At 41.6% G+C, this 19,652-nt stretch overlaps 1 pseudogene; it reads right to left on the minus strand.

The window, feature by feature from the left end:
- Window positions 1-381: 381 nt before the first annotated feature.
- LOC128562002 (target of EGR1 protein 1-like) lies at window positions 382-1,606 on the minus strand (annotated as a pseudogene).
- Between the last annotated feature and the right edge of the window lie 18,046 nt (window positions 1,607-19,652).

Here is a 19,652-nt window from a genome sequence, read left to right on the forward strand (position 1 = left end):
TTTTCACTCTGCTTTGATGTGCACATTTTTTCATTTTGATGAAGTACATGTACAATCCACTTTTCTGTTCTTGCCTGTACTTTTGGTGTCATATCCAAGAAATCATTGTCAAATCCAATACCACAGATTGTTCCCCTATGCTTCCTTCTAGTAGTCTTATAGATTTAGCTCTTAATGCTTAGGTCTGTAATACACTTGGAGTTAATTTTGATAGATAATGTAAAGTAAGGATCCAATTTTATTCTTTTTTTATTTTTGTAACTTGTTTCTGTTGATATTTTTTATAAAACTTTCTCAAGACACTTTCAGATTTAAAAATAAATAAAGTTGGCATTACAGGTACTGGTCAACCTTCTTGTACCCTTATACCTCAAATCTGTCTCAAAAACAAACAAACAAACAAACAAAACAGCCGGGATATAATCCCCCAGGCACTGGCTTAGGACTGGATTAACTCCCAGCACTTCTGAGGCAGCCATGTCAGCTTTTTCAGAGTTTGCTGTCTTAAACCCCAGCTCAATGTCATTTTTGTGACCTTGGTCAGAGCAAGGCAGGGCCCTAGTTTCTTCCTCAGCTTTGAGGATATCCCTACTTCATGGGAGGACAATCCTTAGCTTCTTCAGAGTTCTGAGTCCCAGGCAGGCTCAACAAAGCCCTCCTCCATTTTTCCCTACACCGTTACCATCACGGCTTATCCTCCAGCACAGCCTCATCAGTATCAATGAGAATGTCAATATCGTGGGACTGTGGACACTGTGGTCCCAGAGGGCACCAGGCATAGGCTGAGACGTCATCACAGACACTGGTGGATTGAGGGGGGTGGGTTGCAGGGGCCATGCAGCAGCAGTCGTCAATATTGGCCCTCATGCTGGAAGGATAGCTGTAGAACTCCAGGGTAAGATGTGGACTGCCAGCTGCCGGCTGCTTCCCATTTCCTGTTCACATTTCCAGAACACACATTCTAAGTAGGAGGCTACAAAGCAAGCATGAAACTCAGCAGCATATTTGGTGTCATAAATGCCTGCTGGGAACATCTCACACAGGTCAACTGTGAAGGTTCGCAGATTATCTGGAAGGTGTACAGGAACACCAAGTCTATAAGGCCATTGTGCAGCACTAGGGGCTGGGGGGCCCAGATCAGCTCCAGGAAGTGTCCATACTGACAGGCACCGACTCTTATCACCCTTGTCATTGCCTTTATGGTAAGGGATGCCCTGGGCATATTGCTGGTTGAAGTTGAAGCCAAGCTGTACCAGGAACTGTACAGACTTCGGTTCTATGACATACCCCTCCATGCACAATAGGGTGAAATTGTACACTTGAGCCAGGTAGGAAAGTTCGCCCTTGTCTAGCTGCTGCTTGAAGCAGGCAAGGCCCAGGAAAGGGTAGAATGGGCCTTAGCAGCATGACACACAGCCTTATAACGTTCCTTGATGTACTTATTCAGCAAACTCTTCCTGTCCCCAAGCCCACTCAGCTTCATGTCCACAGCCACGAAGTTAGCTGTCTTTATGGCCAGCAGAAGGGATGGCCACATCTCCTTGAAGTTGTTGCTTTGCACATGCATCACGGGAACCTGGACTGCTAGGTCCTCCCTAGATTTTGTGCTTTTCCTGACATCACATAGGAAGTCACTGGAACCAAAGCTCACCATGTTTGTTGTCAGCAGCCATGATGTTGCATGTATCCAGCCTGAGTCCCCAATTTTATTCTTATGCATGTGGGCTCAGCGCCTGTGGCTCAAGCAGCTAAGGTGCCAGCCACATACACCTGAGCTGGCAGGTTTGAATCCAGCCCAGGCCCGCCAACTGCCTACAACAATGATGGCTGCAACCAAAAAATAGTAGGGTGTTGTGGTGGGCACCTGTAGTCCCAGCTACTTGGGAGACAGAGGCAGGAGACTCGCTTGAGCCCAGGAGTTTGAGGTTGCTGTGAGCTATGATGCCACAGCACTCTACCCAGGGCTACAGGTTGAGGCTCTGTCTCAAAAAACAAACAAACAAACAAAAAAACCGTTGTCTTCCATGGGTGGTACCTGTGGCTCAAAGGAGTGGGGCGCCGGCCCCATATGCTGGAGGTGGCAGGTTCAAGCCCAGCCCCCGCCAAAAACTGAAAAAAAAAAAAAAAAGTGTATTCTTATGCATGTATGCATGTGGATATCCAGTTTTTCTAACACCATTTATTGAAGAAACTGCCTTTTCCTCATTGTGTAGTCTTGGCACCCTTGTCAAAGATCATTTGACTGTATCTGCAAGGATTTATTTTGTTTTTTATTCGGTTGTATTGGTCTATCTTTTTTTATTTTACTTTCTTCCTTTCTTTAATATATACAGTATCTGGGAAGAAAAGTGGGGATATAAGCATCATGGGAGACAGAATGGAAACACCCTAGTAGCCTAATAGATTTGCTATAGGTCCTCAAATACGCATGCAACCTTGTAAAATGAGCTTTGTGCACTTTGCATTTTTAAATTACATAAAGGGTACCAGAGTTTGGGGGATAAAAGAAAAAAATGAAGGGAAATGCCAAATCAAGGGGCCTTGCATGGGCCAGTGCACTTAAGATCAGCAAACATTTTACATCTGAGACCCTTTAAAAAACTGAAAGTCCAAACATAAGACCCCAGGCAGAACGACAGTTGTCTGGGCTCCGGGCCACATTGTCACTGATTGTTGGGGTGGGTTATTTTTCTTCTTCCTTTCCAATTTAGAAGCCTTTCATTTCTTTTTGGTGTCTAATCACTGTGGCTTGGACTTTCAGTACTATGTCCAATAGAAATGGCAAGAGTGGTCATCCTTGCCTTGTCCCTGGTGTTAGAGGAAAATGTTAGTGTAATATTAGCTGTGGGCATTTCATATATGGCTTTTATTATGTTGAGATAATTAAGTGTTTTATCACGAAAGGATATTATATTTTGTCAAACATTTTCTGCATTCATTGAGATAATTACAGTTTCCTTCTACTCCCTTCCGTTAATGTGGTATATTTTGTATTCTAAGCCATCCTTGCATTCTAGGAATAACTTACTCTGGGTCATGATGTGTAATCCTGTCAACATGCTACTAAATTCAGTTTGCTAGTATTTCGTTGAAGATTGTTACATCAATGTCCATAAAGAATATTGGCCTGTAGCTGTCATGTAGCTTTGGAACCAGGGCCATGCTGACTGCATACAATGAGTTCTAAAATGGTCTTTCCTCATCAAATTTTTGGAAGAATTTGAGAGGGGTTATTGTAATTCTTCTTTAAATGGTTAGTAGAATTCACCAGTGAAGCCACCTTGTCCAGGACTTACCTTTGATGGGTGGTGGGTATTTGATTCTCTTTACTAGTTATAGGTCTATCCCTATTTCTATTTTTTTGTGTTTTATCCTAGGTGTATTTTTCTAGAAATTTGTCCATCTCATATATGTTATCTAATTAGTTGGTGTATAGTTGCTATATTCTCGTAATTCTTTTATTTCTGAGGCATCAATTGTAACTTCATTTTATTTCTGATTTTTGTTATTTGAGTCCTCTCTTTTTTCTTAGTTGATATACCAGTTTGTCAATTTGGTTGATCTTTTCATTTTTTTTTTTTTTTTTTTTGTGGTTTTTGCCTGGGGCTGGGTTTGAACCCACCACCTCTGGCATATGGGACCGGCGCCTTACTCCTTGAGCCACAGACGCCACCCCTTGTTGATCTTTTCAAAAAAACATTTAGTTTTCATTGGGTTTTTTGTTTGTCTGTTTGGGGGTTTTTTTGGAGTTTTGTTCAGGGCAGGGCTTGAACCTGCCACCTCCGTACATGGGGCCGGTGCCCTACTCCTTAAGCCACAGGTGCCGCCCTTTCACTGATTTTTGTCCATTGTTTTTCTATTCTCTATTACATTTTCTAGACACTAATATTTTTTTTTCTTTTGGAAGCAGACTCTTGCTCTGTTGCCCGGACCAAAGTGCAGTGGTGTGATCAGACGTGATCATAGCTTACTGTAACCTCCAATTCCTGCTCCAGGAATGAAACCTCCTTCTTCAGCCTCCCAAGTAGCTAGGATGACAGGTATGTGCCACCATGCCCAGCTAATTTTTCTTATTTTTGTAGAAACTGTGCATATATCATTCTTTTGCCAAGGCTGGTCTCAAACTCCTGGTCTCAAGTGATCCTCTCTCTTCAGCCTCCCAAAGTGCTAGGATTACAGACAGGCACGAGCCATCACGCCTCATTAATGTCTCCTTCCTTTTTTTTTTTTTTTTTTGCAATTTTTGGCCGGGGCCGGGTTTGAACCCACCACCTCCGGCATATGGGGCTGGTGTCCTACTCCTTTGAGCCACAGGCACCACCCCTAATGTCTCCTTTCTCTTAGCTTTGGGTTTAGTTTCTTCTTCTTTTCCTTGTTCCTAAAGATGTAAAGCTAGGTTGTTCATTTGAAATTTGTCATCTATTTTAAAAGCATTCTTTCCCAAGTATTCTGAGTCTTCTTTTCCTTTCTTTTTTAATTTTTTTTTTTTTAAGACAGAGTCTCATTCTGTCACCCAGGTAGAGTGCTGGGGTGTCACAGCTCACAGCAACATCAAACTCTTGGGCTCAAGTGATCCTCTTGCCTCAGCCTCCCAAGTAGCTGGGACTACAGGCACCCACCACAATGCCTAGCTGTTTTTTTAATTTTTAGTAAAGACCGGTCTCAGACTCTTACTTTTGCTCAGGCTGGTCTCGAACCCCTGAGCTTGGGCAATCCACCGGCCTCGCCCTCCCAAAGTGCTAGGATTATATGTGTGAACCACTGTGCTTGGCTCAATCTTCTTTTTCAATATAGGCATTTGTTGCTATAAATTTCCTTCTTAGAATTGCTTTTGCTATATCTTGTAAGTTTTAGTATATTGTGTTTTTTTTTTTCGTTTTTTTTTTGAGACAGAGTCTCACTATGTCACCCTTGGTAGAGTGCTATGGCGTCACAGCTCACAGCAACCTCAAACTCTTGTGCTTAAGTGATTCTCTTGCCTCAGCCTCCCAAGAAGCTGGACTACAGACGCCTGCCAGAACACCCAGCTTATTTTTTTGTGGGGGGGGGTGTTGCATGTCATTTTTGTTTGGCCCAGGCTGAATTCGAACCTGCCAGCTCCAGTGTACGTGGCTGGTGCCCTAGCTGCAGAGCTACAGGCACTGGGCTTAGTCTGTTGTATTTCATTTTATTTTTCTCTGAAAACATTTTCAAATTTCCCTTGTGATTTCTTCTTTGATTCATTGGTTATTTAAAAATGTTTTGTTTGTAGCCGGGCGTTGTGGCGGGCGCCTGTAGTCCCAGCTGCTCGGGAGGCTGAGGCCAGAGAATCGCTTAAGCCCAGGAGTTGGAGGTTGCTGTGAGCTGTGTGAGGCCACGGCACTCTACCGAGGGCAATAAAGTGAGACTCAGTCTCTACAAAAAAAAAAAAAAATGTTTTGTTTGGGGGCAGCGCCTGTGGCTTAAGGAGTAGGGCGCCAGCCCCATATACCGGAGGTGGTGGGTTCAAACCTGGCCCCGACCAAAATAAAAAACTGAAAATAAAAAAAAAAGTGCTGTTTAATTTTCATGTATTATGGTTTTCCTCTTGCTATTATTTTCTAGTTTTGTTTCTTTGTGATTGGAAAGATACTTTGTATTGCTCCAATCTTTTAAAAATCTGTTAAGACTTGTTTTGTGACCTAAGACATGGCCTATCCTGGAGAATGTTGCATGTATGCTTAGGAAGAACGTACATTCTGCTGTTACTGGGTGAAGTGTTCCGTTAGGTTCAACTGGTCCTTAATGTTTTTCAAGTTTTCAATTTCTTTATTATCTTTTGTTTGGTTTTTCTATCCATTACTTAAAGTGGAGTTTCAGATCTCCTATTATTATTCAATTGTTATTTCTTTCTTTCTTCAATTTTGTCAATATTTGCTTCATATACTTAAAAATGCTGAGGTTTGGTGCATAAATATTTATAATTGTTATATCTTCCTGGTAAACTGACCATTGTATCATTATATAATGTCTTCCATTGTCTCTTGTGATAGTTTTTGGCTTAAAATTTTGTCTGGGCTCAGCGCCTGTAGCTCAAGTGGCTAAGGCACCAGCCACATACACCAGAGCTGGCGGGTTCAAATCTAGCCGGGCCTGCCAAACAACAATGACAACTACAACCAAAAAACATAGCTGGGCATTGTGGCAGGCGCCTGTAGTCCCAGCTACTTGGGAGGCTGAGGCATGAGAATCGCTTGAGCCCAGGAGTTGGAGATTACTGTGAGCTGTGATGTCACAGTACTCTCCCCAGGGTGACAGCTTGAGGCTTTGTCTAAAAAAAAAATTTATTTTGGGGTGGCGCCTATGGCTCAGTCGGTAAGGCACCGGCCCCATATACCGAGGGTGGCGGGTTCAAACCTGGCCCCAGCCAAACTGCAACCAAAAAATAGCTGGGCGTTGTGGCGGGTGCCTGTAGTCCCAGCTGCTCGGGAGGCTGAGGCAAGAGAATCGCTTAAGCCCAGGAGTTGGAGGTTGCTGTGAGCTGTGTGAGGCCACGGCACTCTACCGAGGGCCATAAAGTGAGACTCTGTCTCTACAAAAAAAAAAAAAAATTTATTTTGTCTGATATTATTATATCTACTCCACCTCTCTTGGTTATTGTTTGCCTAGAAATTTTTTTTCCTTTCCTTTCATTTGTTTCCATAGATTTAAATACTTTTTTAAATTTATTTCTTTTTTATTCTTAAATCATAGCTGTGTACATTAGTGCAATCGCCTGTACCCATTCTAAGATGCACCATAGATGTGGCCCCACCCATTACCCTCCCTCCACTAAAACCTCCCCCCTCCTTTCCCCTTCCTTGGCCCTTTCCCCATAGTCTTGTGCTATAGTTGGGTTATAGCCTTCATGTGAAAGCTATAATTTAGCTTCATAGTAGGGCTGAGTACATTGGATACTTTTCTTCCATTCCTGAGATACTTTGCTAAGAAGAATATGTTCCAGCTCCATCCATGTAAACATGAAAGAGGTAAAGTCTCCATCTTTCTTTAAGGTTGCATGGTATTCCATGGTATACATGTACCACAATTTACTAGTCCATTCGTGGGTCGATGGGCACTTGGGCTTCTTCCATGACTTAGCAATTATGAATTGGGCTGCAATAAACATTCTGGTACAGATGTCTTTGTTATATTGTGACTTTTGGTCTTCTGGGTATAAACCTAGTAAAGGAATTATAGGATCGAATGGCAGGTCTATTTTTAGGTCTCTAAGTGTACTCCAAACATCCTTCCAGAAGGAACGTATTAGTGTGCATTCCCACCAGCAGTGTAGAAGTGTGCCCTTTCCTCCACATCCACGCCAACATTTCTGGTTTTGGGATTTTGTTATGTGGGCTACTCTTACTGGGGTTAGGTGATATCTCAGAGCAGTTTTGATTTGCATTTCTCTGATGGTTAAGGATGATGAGCTTCTTTTCATGTGTTTGTAGATCTTGCGTCCGTCTTCTTTAGAGAAGTTTCTCTTCAAGTCCCTTGCCCACCTTGAGATGGGATCACGTGTTCTTTTCTTGTTAATACGTTTGAGTTCTCTGTGGATTCTGGTTATTAGACCTTTATGGGAGGTATAACCTGCAAATATTTTCTCCCATTCTGAGAGCTGTCTGCTTGCTTTACTCACTATGTTCTTGGCTGTGCAGAAGCTTTTTAGTTTGATCAGGTACCAGTAGTGTATTTTTGATACTGCTTCAATTGCCTGGGGAGTCCTCCTCATAAAATATTCACCCAGGCCAATTCCTTCAAGAGTTTTTTCTGCACTTTCTTCAAGTATTTTTATAGTTTCATGTCTTAAGTTTAAATCTTTTATCCAGTGAGAGTCTATCTTAAGTTAATGGTGAAAGGTGTGGGTCCAGTTTCAATCTTCTACAGGTTGTCAGCCAGTTTACCCAGCACCATTTGTTAAATACAGAATCTTTTCCCCACTGAATGTTTTTAATTGGCTTGTCAAAGATCAAATAATGGTAAGTAGCTGGATCCATCTCTTGGTTCTCTACTCTGTTCCAGACATCTACTTCTCTGCTTTTGTGCCAGTACCATGCTGTTTTGATCACTATGGATTTATAGTACAGTCTCAGGTCTGGTAGCGTGATTCCTCCTGCTTTGTTTTTATTGCTGAGTAATGTTTTGGCTATTCGAGGTTTTTTCTGATTCCATATAAAATGAAGTATTATTTTTTCAAGATCTTTAAAGTATGACAATGGAGCTTTAATAGGAATTGCATTAAAATTATATATTGCTTTGGGCAGTATGGACATTTTAACAATGTTGATTCTTCCCAGCCATGAGCATGGTATGTTTTTCCATCTGTTAACATCTTCAGCTATTTCTTTTCTTAGAGTTTCATAGTTCTCTTTGTAGAGATCTTTCACGTCCTTTGTTAGGTATACTCCCAAATATTTCATATTCTTTGGCACTACTGCGAAAGGAATAGAGTCCTTGACTATTTGTTTGGCTTGGTTATTGTTGGTATATACAAAGGCTACAGATTTATGGGTGTTGATTTTGTAGCCTGAGACATTGCTATATTCCTTGATCACTTCTAAAAGTTTTGTAGTAGAATCCCTAGTGTTTTCCAGATATACGATCATATCATCTGCAAAGAGTGAAAGTTTGATCTCTTCTGACTCTATGTGGATACCCTTGATCGCCTTTTCTTCCCTAATTGCAATGGCTAAAACTTCTATTACAATGTTAAAGAGCAATGGAGACAATGGGCAACGTTGCCTGGTTCCTGATCTAAGTGGAAATGATTTCAATTTAACTCCATTCAATACGATATTGGCTGTGGGTTTGCTGTAGATGGCCTCTATTAGTTTAAGAAATGTTCCTTCTATACCAATTTTCTTAAGTGCTCTGATCATGAAGGGATGCTGAATATTATCAAAAGCTTTTTCTGCATCAATTGAAAGAATCATATGGTCTTTCTTTTTAAGTTTATGTGTTGAATTACATTTATAGATTTACGTATATTGAACCAGCCTTGAGACCCTGGGATAAATCCGACTTGGTCATGGTGTATAATTTTTTTGATGTGTTGTTGGATTCTGTTTGTTAGGATCTTATTGAGTATTTTAGCATCTATATTCATTAGTGATATTGGTCTATAATTTTCTTTTCTTGTTGGGTCTTTCCCTGGTTTAGGGATCAAGGTGATGTTTGCTTCGTAGAATGCGCTGGGTAATATTCCTTCTTTTTCTATATTTTGGAAGAGGTTTAGTAGGATAGTTCCTTCTTTTTCTATATTTTGGAAGAGGTTTAGTAGGATAGTTCTTCTTTAAAGGTTTGGTAGAATTCTGACGTAAAGCCATCTGGTCCTGGGCTTTTCTTTTTAGGGACATTTTGTATAGTTGATGCTATTTCGGAACTTGATATAGGCCTGTTCAACATTTCCACTTCATTCTGTCTAAGTCTTGGTAGGTGGCATGCTTCCAGGTATTGGTCCATTTCTTTCAGATTTTCGTATTTGTGAGAGTATAGAGTTTCTTGTAGTATTCGTTAAGGACTTTTTGAATTTCTGAGGGGTCTGTTGTTATTTCATCATTACCATTTCTGATCGATGAAATTAGAGATTTTACTCTTTTTTCCTGGTTAGGTTGGCCAAAGGTTTATCTATTTTATTGATCTTTTCAAAAAACAGCTTTTGGATTTATTGATCTGTTGTATAATTCTTTTGTTTTCAATTTCATTTAGTTCTACTCTGATTTTGGTTATTTCTTTTCTTCTGCTGCGTTTGGGGTTGAAGTGTTCTTCTTTCTCCAATTGTTTGAGATGTTCCATTAAGTTATTGACTTCCTCTCTTTCCATTTTCTTGAGGAAGGCTTGCAGTGCTATAAATTTCCGTCTCAGGAATGCCTTTGCAGTATCCCAGAGGTTCTGGTAATTCGTGTCTTGATTGTTGTTTTGTTCCAAAAATTTGGTGATTTCCTTCTTAATCTTGTCTATAACCCATGTATCCTTCAGCATAAGGTTGTTTAGCTTCCATGTTTTTGTATGGGTATGCAGGTTCCTGTTGTTATTTAGTTCAACTTTTATTCCACAATGGTCTGAGAAGATGCAAGGAATAATTTCTATTTTTTTAAATTTGCTGAGGTTATATTTGTGGCCTAGGATGTGGTCGATTTTGGAGTATGTTCCGTGGGCTGATGAGAAGAATATGTATTCAGTTTTTTTGGGATGAAATGTTCTGTAGATGTCTGTTAAATCCAGATGTTGAATGGTTGAGTTTAAATCTAAAATTTCTTTGCTTAGCTTCTTTTTGGAGAATCTATCCAGGACTGCTAAAGGGGTGTTAAAATCTCCAACTACTATGGAAGTGGAGGAAATCAAGTTGCTCATGTCTGTTAGAGTTTCTCTTATAAATTGAGGTGCGTTGTGGTTGGATGCATAAATATTAATAATTGAGATCTCATCATATTGAGTATTACCTTTAACAAATATGAAGTGTCCATCCTTATCCTTAATTATTTTGGTTGGTTTAAAGCCTATTGCGTCTGCGAACAGGATTGCAACGCCTGCTTTTTTCTGCTTTCCATTTGCCTGGAATATAGATGACCATCCCTTCACCTTGAGTCTATATCTGTCTTTTAATGTAAGATGTGATTCTTGGATGTAGCAGATATCTGGCTTGAGTTTTTGTATCCAGTCCGCCAACCTACAGCTCTTTAGAGGACAATTTAAACCATTCACATTAATTGAGAGTATTGATAAGCCTTTCGAGAGACTGATGGACATTTTTAATCCTTTTGTGACTGTGGAAGTTGGAATTTGATCAAAAATTTTTTGGGTGGGTTTACTTTTGTGGTGGAGAATTACTCTGGTCTTTGTGGAGGATAGGTCTAAGAATGTCCTGGAGAGCTGGTTTAGTTGTGGCAAATTTCTTCAACATGTGAATGTCGTTGAAGTATTTAATTTCTCCGTCATAAATGAAGCTCAGTTTAGCTGGGTACAGGATCCTGGGTTGAAAGTTATTTTGTTTTAGGAGATTAAAAGTCGATGACCATCCTCTTCTAGCTTGAAAGGTTTCAGCAGAGAGATCTGCAGTTATTCTGATATTCTTCCCCTTGTAGGTAATGGTTTTCTTTCATCTGGCAGCTTTCAGAATTTTCTCCTTCATATTAACTTTAGTGAAATTGATTATGATGTGTCTGGGGGATGTCTTATTTGGGTTGAGTCATGCTGGAGTTCTGAAACTGTCTGCTATCTGAATTTCGGAATCTCTTGGCATGTCTGGAAAGTTCTCCTTCATAATCTCATGGAGAAGAGACTTTGTGCCTTGTGAAGCCACTTCATCATTTTCAGGGATCCCTATAAGATGAATATTGGTTTTCTTCAAATTATCCAAGAGCTCTCTGACAGAGTGGTCTGTTTTGGCTCTCCATTTCTCTTCTTCTTTGAGGGTTTGGGAATGTTCGAAAGCTTTGTCTTCAATGTCAGAAATTCTTTCTTCTGCTTGCTCCATTCTGTTACTGAGGGATTCTACTGTGTTTCTCAGATCTTTGACGGATGTAACTTCTTGTCTCAATGTGTCGAAATCTTTGGTCATTTGGTCTTTGAATCCGTTGAATTCTTGAGGTAACTTTTGGAATTCTAATTCAATCTTATTTGCTATCCAGATTCTGAATTCAATTTCTGACATCTCAGCTATTTGTTTATCCATGGGGTCTTTCTGCCCCATTGATCCTTGGGGGAGTTGATCTACTCTGATTATTCATATTGCCAGAGTTTTTCTGTTGATTTCGCCTCATGATTGTTTTTCACCATTGCCTCTGGCTGTCCTCAGAGTTGGGGAGGTGTCTCTCCAAGATTAGACCCCAGCGGGATCCCTCTATTGTTGCTGGATCTTTGTAGGGAGTGACCCTGTGTAGTTCCTCTGGGGCTGCTCTAGCTAGGGAGTTCTGGTTGTGGAAGCAGCTCCGGTTTGTGACACACCCGGATCCAGCAACAGGGCTGGGGGTAGTGCACACGGTTCTGGGAGTGCCTGGTGCCCAGTGACTTTGGCACAGAGAGCCCAAGGCTCCAGCAGTCTCTGGCCAGGAGAAGAGCTCTGTGCAGAGGCAGGGAGGGCTGCAAAGGGCACACAGCTACCAGAGTCCCTGTCCAGATGAACAGGCTAGTGTGGAAGCTGGGAGGACACAGGAGGGAGGACGCAGGGTTGCGTGGCTCCTGCAGTTCCTTGTCAGGGAATGTGGAGGCCCAGTGGATGCGTGTCACCGGTCGGGGGTCACTGCACAGCTCTTATGGAGGTCTGGGCGGCGCCAAGCCCAGGAGTTTGAGGTTGCTATGAGCTGTGACGTCACGGCACTCTACCCAGGGCAACAGCCCAAGGCTCCAGTGTGCCAAAATTGTCTCGCTCTGCCCCTAAGGATTAAGGCTGTAAGGCAGCTCAGTCCCTGCCTTTAGGCTGCTCAGTCAGTAGGTTACTTTGACCCCCCCCCCATCCTTGCTCTGAGACCCTGAGGGTAGAGCTTGCCAGGGCAGTTCTTTCAGAATGGCTTCCTGCGCCCAGCTCAGTGGCTCAGTCTGGGGCCCCAAAAAATGCCCAAAGTTCTCCACACTCCTGCTCAAGCTCTCCCCAAGGCAGTTCAACTGAGTGCCAAGTCCAAGAACATGGAAACAGTTTACAGGTAAGGCCTTTCCGGTTTGCGGTCTCACTGCTGCTTGTACTTAGGGTTGCTGGCATGATTAGGTCTATCGAACACACACAACCATTTGCCAGTTTTCCACTGTTTTTGTCCTCCTCTTGGGGTCCAGAAGTCCCTTGCTGGCTCCCTGTATCGTCAAAGGGATGATTATAGGCAGATCCCACCGGCCAGAGATGCCTGGAGTCTTGTCTCCCCAGACTCGCTGTTCCCAGTTGCAGGGAAGCTGTTACTCGGCCGCCATCTTTAATCTCAGAAAAAGTCTTAAGTGAGGAACCTATCCCAGAACAGATCATCTCAATCTCATTCAAACCCTTCCGGAGAATATAGATTTAAATTTTTCTTTTTTTTTTTTTTTTTGTAGAGACAGAGTTTCACTTTATTGCCCTCGGTAGAGTGCCGTGGCCTCACACAGCTCACAGCAACCTCCAACTCCTGGGCTTAGGCGATTCTCTTGCCTCAGCCTCCCGAGTAGCTGGGACTACAGGCGCCTGCCACAACGCCCAGCTATTTTTTTGTTGCAGTTTGGCCAGGGCTGGGTTTGAACCCGCCACCCTCGGTATATGGGGCCGGCGCCCTGCTCACTGAACCACAGGGGCCGCCCAGATTTAAATTTTTAAGTGTGCTGGTACAAGGGTTTAAATAAATAAAAGTAAAATAATATAAATTTCTTATACATGAGATTTAGCTGGATTGTTTTTAATCCACTCCTCCAATCCATGCCTTCTAATTGAGGATTTTATTCCATTTGTGTTTAAGGTAATCAAGGGTAATCAAAGAGAAGTATTTACAATTGCCATTTGGTTATTTGTTTTATAAATGTCTCATAGCAAGTTTGTCCCTTGTCTCCTCAATTACTGCCTTCATTCAGGTTAAGTGGATTTTTTTGTAGTGACACTTTTGATCCGCTTCTCATTTTGTTTTGTGCATATTCTATTAATATTTTCTTTGTGGTTACCATGAGGATTGCATATAACATCTTTTTTTTTTTTGACACAGAGTCTCACTTTGTCACCCTTGGTAGAGTGCTGTGGAGTCACAGCTCACAGCAACCTCCAACTCTTAGGCTTAGGCGATTCTCTTGCCTCAGCCTCCCAAGTAGCTGGGACCACAGACGCCCACTACAACGCCTGGCTATTTTTTTTTGCAGTTTGGCCAGGGCTGGGTTTGAACCTGCCACCGTTGGTATATAGGGCTGGCACCCTACTCACTAAGCCACAGGCGCCGCCCAACATCTTTAAGTTATAATAATTTGTTTTGAATTGATGCAAACTTGACTTTAATCACTTAAAAAAAAACTATTCCTGGCTGGGCACTCGTAGCACAGTGGTTACAATGCCAGCCACATGCACCAAGGTTGGTGGGTTCCAACTGGGAGAGAATATTGCATGTATGCTTGGGCCAGCTAAATAACAATGACAACTGCAACCAAAAAATAGCTGGATGTTGTGGTAGGCGCCTGTAGTCCCAGCTACTTGGAAGGCTGAGGCAAGAGAATCGCTTAAGCCCAAGAGTTGGAGGTTACTGTGAGCTGTGATGCTACAGCACCCTATAGAATGTGACATAGTGAGACTCTGTCTCCAAAAAAAAAAAAAAAAAGGGAAACTATTCCTACACAGCTCAGCCCCCTTACTTTATTATAGAGATCATAAGTTATATGATCTCTCTTTATATATTGTGTACTCCCTAATAAATTTTTTTTTCCATTTATTTTATTTTATTGTTGGGGATTCATTGAGGGCACAATAAGCCAGGTTACACTGATTGCATTTGTTAGGTAAAGTCCCTCTTGCAATCATGTATACCTAATAAAATTTTAATCTCATGCATTTGCCTTTTATTTTTATTTCTATTTTGAGACAAGAGTCTCACTCTGTTGCCTAGTCTAGAGCGCAGTGGTATAAGCCTAGATCACAGCAACCGCAGATTTCTGGGTTCAAGTGATCCTCTTGCCTCAGCCTATGGAGTAGCTAGGACTACAGATGCCCACCACAATGTCCCACTAGTTTTTTTCTATTTTTAGTAGAGACAGGGTCTCACTCTTGCTAAAACTGGTCTTGAATTCCTGAGCTGAAGGAATCCTTCCACCTCAGTCTTCCAGAGTGCTAGGATTGTAGGCATGAACCACTGTACCTAGCTTGCATTTGCCTTTTAAATCCTGTAGAAAGTGGGGCTACAAACAAAAATTAGAGTAATACTGGCTCTTATATTTGCTGATGTATTTACCTTTACCCAAGATCTTTATGTGTTCATATGGCTTTGAATTACTGCCTAACTTTTTTTCACTCCAACTGAAGAACTCTCGAGTTTCTTGGGGATCATGTCTAATCGTAACAACCTCCCATTTTACCTGAAAATGTCTTAACTTACCCTCATTTCTTTTTTTTTTTTTTGTGACAGAGTCTCGCTTTGTCACCCTTGGTAGAATGCCAAGTGTCACAACTCACAGCAACCTCGAACTGTTGGGCTCAAGCAATCCTCTTGTCTTAGCCTCCCAAGTAGCTAAGACTACAGGCAATTGCCACAACACCTGGATATCTTTTTACAGATGAGGTCTTGCTCTTGCTCAGGTTGGTCTCGAACTCCTGAACTCAAGCAATCTGCCCACCTTGGCCTCCCAGATTGCTAAGATTACAGGTGTAAGCCACCATACCAGTCCCTTACCCTCATTTTTTAAGAACCATTTTCCCTAATATAGAATTCTCTCGATTGACAATTTTTTCTTACAGTATCTTAAATATATCATTCTACTTCCTTCTGGCCAAGATTTCTGCTAAGAAATTGGCTGATAATCTCAATGAGGATCAATGTAACAAACTACTATTCTCTTGTAGCTTTTAAGATTGTCTCTTTGGGTTTTTTTGTTTGTTTTTTTGTTTTTTCTTGAGACAAAGTCTTAAGGTGTCGCCCTGGGTAGAGTGCTGTGACATGACAGTCCACAGCAATCTCCAACTCGTGGGCTTAAGCGATTCTCTTGCCTCAGCCTCCCAAGTAGCTGGGACTACAGGTGCCTTCCACAACATCCAGCTATTTTTTGGTGGTAGTTGTCATTGTTGTTTGGAAGGGGCCAGACTGGATTTGAACCCGCCAGCTCTGGTATGTGGTTGGCGCCCTAGCCACTGAGCTACAGACACCAAGCCCTCTCTTTGTCTGTTTTTAAATACTTTGATTTTAATATTTGATTTAATTTTAAATAGGGATTTATCCTATTTGGAGTGATTAAGCTTCTTATATTTGTAGATTTATTAATTTCTTCAAATTTGGGAAGTTTGGGGCCATTATTTTCTTCAAATAATCTCTCTTCATCTTTCTCTTTTTCTTCTCTTTCTGAGACTGTATATTTTGTTCTGCTCTGATGTTCTACAAGTTCCTTAGCCTCTGTTTATTTTTATTCATTCTTTTTTCTTCCTTCTCTTCAGACTCGATAATTTTATAAGCCCCATCTATAGGTTCACTGATTCTTTCTTCTGCTTGCTCAAATCTGCTGTTAAGCCCCTCTCGTGAATTTTCTGATTTATATATTGTATGCTTTAGTTCCAGGATTTTTATTTGTTTGCTTTTTACAACATCTCCTTGTTGATATTCTCATTTTGTTCATGTATCATTTTCCTGATTTCCTTTAGTTCCCTGTCCATGTTTTCCTTCAGCTATTTTTCCATATTTAAGATAGTTTTTAAAACGTGTTTGTCTAGTAAGTCTAAATCTAATGCCTGTGTTTCTTCAGGAATGGTTTCTGCCAATTAATTTTTTCTTTTAAAGGAGCACGCCTTCTGATTTTGTGAGGTTGTTAAAAATTACACATTTAAAAGGACATCCACTTCTTCCAATCTTTGCAGACTAGCTCTGTGCTTAGACAGTCCTTTACTGGGTAGCTGGGCCTCCTCTGAGCCTTTGGATCAAACTGAAGTGTAAATTTAAGTCTTCATTTCTTTTCCGAGCATGTATCTCGACTGTGGGTGGCTTTTTCAATTTCTTAATATACACAGCTGCTTTTTTTTTTTTTTTTTTAGACAGAGTCTCGCTATGTCACCCTCAGTAGAGTGCTGTGGCATCTCAGCTCACAGCAATCTCAAATTCTTGGGCTAAAGTGATTCTCTTGCGTCAGCCTCCCAAGTAGCTGGGACTACAGACTCGCCATAACACCCAGCTATTTTTTTGTTGTTCCAGTTGTCATTGTTTTTTAGCTGGCCCAGGCCGGGTTCAAACCCACCAACTTCAGTGTATATGGCTGGCACCATAACCACTGTGCTATGGGCACCGAGCCACAGCTGCTTTTAAAAGTAATGATTTCCCAAAGAGTCTCACCCAGCTTCTTCCTAGGGACTCAGAAGGTCTGTTGTATGTCTCCATCCATAATCTCTCACTGTAGGCACCTGTGGGTCTATGGTCTCCCCACAGCAGTGGTTCTCAACCTTCCAAATGCTGTGATCCTTTAATACAGTTCCTCATGTTGAGGTGACCCCCACATTTTCATTGCTATTTCATAACTGTAATTTTGCTACTGTTATGAATTGTAATGTAAATATCTGATATGCAGGATGGTCTTAAGCAACCCCTGTGAAAGGGTTGTCTGACCCCCAAAGGGGTCGCGACCTACAGGTTGAGAACCACTGCCCTACAGCTTTCCTGAGCAGTTCTCACTGCTTTTCCATCTGAACTTCCAAAACCTAGTCTATTGGAAAGCCCCCAGATAGGTTACAAAGTTGCAAAAAGGTCTGCTCTGCTGGCTCTGATTGAAGGAAATGAATTGGAAACTGGACTACCACCTACTTCAGACCAAGACAGCTGCTGTGCCATGGAAGAGATGGGGCAAGGATGAGTAAAACTGCACAGAATTTCCTGCCATTTTGAATTTGGCTTTGTGTGTATGTGTTTGTACTTGTTTGGTTGCTGTAGACATTTGTTTTCCAGAGCTCCTATAAGATAATGAGCTAAGCTTTTCTTAGGTCCAAAAGCAGGCACAGGGCATCACTCTGCCCTGATCCTTGGACAAGACATATTTTAAATCTTATTCCAACAATATAATCAGCATTAGTTTAGACTCCTCAGGCAGGAGAGCAAGACAGATGGTGGCGCCTACTTTTAAATACCATCTCAGGGGCAGCGCCTGTGTCTCAAAGGAGTAGGGCGCTGGCCCCATATACCCCAGGTGGTGGGTTCAAACCCAGCCCTGGCCAAACAAAAAAAAAAAACCCATCTCAGAAGCTAGGAGAGCAGGAATGATTAGCAATAAGTCTATGAACTAACAATAAGTTCATACCAAGAGGCACAATACAATAAAAGAAGGTACTACATAGGGGTCAGAAGATCCCAGTCTTAGTTTAAGCCTGTTTTCCATTAATTACATAACCTTGAGAAAGCCGTTACTGTTTTCTCATAGGGAAAATTGGGACAGTAATATCTCACACGGTTCTTGTAAAGATTGTCAAAAGTCGAAACTACCACAAGTTTAGTTTAAAGATCTAATTGGATTTTATTTGCAATTCTAGAATTTAGCTCTTTCTATACAACTGGAAACTAGGCTGCCATCTACTTCAGACCATGACCACTGCTGTGCCATGGAAGAGGTAGAGCAAGGGTGAGCAAAAATAGCACAACATTTCCTACCATTTTGAATGTGACTTTTTATAAAACTGGGCATTTTCTCAGTTGTCATAGGCATTTGACTGTTTTCCAGAGCACCTATAGGATAATGAGTGTTCCAATGAGCTGAGCAGAGGAACTTGACTGTATGGGCAGAAAAGAGCTGAAGAGAAGCAGAAACAGAGAACAAAAAGCAGTGGGTTATTTCAAAGTTACTTCCTTTGTAAAGGTTAAAGCAGAGAGAACTTTTTTTTTTTTTTTTGAGACAGAGTCTCACTTTGTTGCCCATGGTAGAGTGCCATGGCGTCATAGCTCACAGCAACCTCAAACTCTTGGGCTTAAGCAGTTCTCTTGTCTCAGCCTCCCAACTAGCTGGGACTACAGGCGCCTGCCACAACGCCCAGCTATTTTTTTGTTGCAGTTGTCATTGTTGTTTAGCTGGCCCAGGCTGAGTTCAAACCCACCAGCCTTGGTGCATGTGGCCAGTGTGGTAACCACTGTGCTATGGGCGCTGAGCCAACACCTGGCTATTTTTGAGCCACTGTGCCTGGCCCAAAAAGGACTTCTTTATCATGCCAGCTAGCGCTGCCCTATTTAGAGATTTGGCTAGTTTCCCTCTTTCTCTTGATTTCTTAGAAAGTCAGATAAACAACTTGGTTTTGGCTTGGTACCATGAGACTTCAGCATGAGTGACTCCATTTGGGTTTGGTCTTTTGGAGGAGCTCAGTCCAAACCAATGGACTCCTGTAAATTTTGTTCAAGAAGATGAAGGGACATAACACACCACTAAGACTGTTGCCTCTAGATCCTATTTCCCACACCAAAAGGATCCAGGACTCCTTGGAGAAATGACTGATGCTAGGTCTAGGTCATAAATTTACAGGATAAGCCTGGCCGATTCTGGGTCTAGGGCATAAATGTACAGGATGAGCCTAGACATTTTGGTGTGGCAAAAAGCAAAGACTTTATCTAAGACCATTAAGTTAAAGGCAAAATAACAGAGAAATTACATGAAGGACCTCCCACTAGCCAAAAAAAAATGAGGAAATTTGAGCATCAAAAGAATAAAATTGAAACACATTGACTGTATTTTTTAAAGATCCACAAGTTCATGACTCTCAAGGGGAAAAACATAGTCCATTACAGTCCCTGAAAAACCACCTTTAAAGGGGAAGAATTAAGCATTTGTCCTGCCTTTTGCGTCAAAGGGTATTTCAGGCTACTCAAATAGTTCACGAGGGAAAGAGTTCTAACTAATAAATGTAGAAGGGATGATTTAGAAAATTACCACAACCCCTGATGAAATAATAGCAAATGAAAGTAACAGCAAATAGGAAATGAACAATGGACATAATCATTAGATAAAAGTAAATTGAGGCTTTACAATTGCAAGGTCAGAATGTCACCACCTGATCC

The sequence above is a fragment of the Nycticebus coucang genome, chromosome 12, assembly GCF_027406575.1.
Source record: "Nycticebus coucang isolate mNycCou1 chromosome 12, mNycCou1.pri, whole genome shotgun sequence".
Lineage (NCBI taxonomy): Eukaryota > Metazoa > Chordata > Mammalia > Primates > Lorisidae > Nycticebus > Nycticebus coucang.